The sequence below is a fragment of the Geospiza fortis genome, unplaced genomic scaffold (assembly GCF_000277835.1).
Source record: "Geospiza fortis unplaced genomic scaffold, GeoFor_1.0 scaffold138, whole genome shotgun sequence".
NCBI classification, from domain to species: Eukaryota; Metazoa; Chordata; class Aves; order Passeriformes; family Thraupidae; genus Geospiza; species Geospiza fortis.
Window position 1 is genome coordinate 1,308,545 of NW_005054307.1, and position 333 is coordinate 1,308,877.

Here is a 333-nt window from a genome sequence, read left to right on the forward strand (position 1 = left end):
TTGTGAAGGGGTTAGGCTAGTGTTTTACATATTTGATATGGCTGGAATAAAATCTTGAAGAAGTACCCCCACCAGAAGAGTCCAGTGAGTCCCTGATTCAGTCTATCACTGTCAGTTCAGCAAGCTCCCCTCTAAAAACAGCATCCTTCCCCTTACTCCCACCATGTTCCTCTCCCTCTGGTGCTCAGACAAAGCTTAGGATAACAAGCTCCCTGCTTGATCCCTTTCCCTTCACATGACTATTTATATCTCTGATTTAAATCCCTTTTAGAAGCTGATCTTGGTTCCAAACTTCTTCCAAAATAAAATAAAGAGTTGTCAGCTGATGGTTCT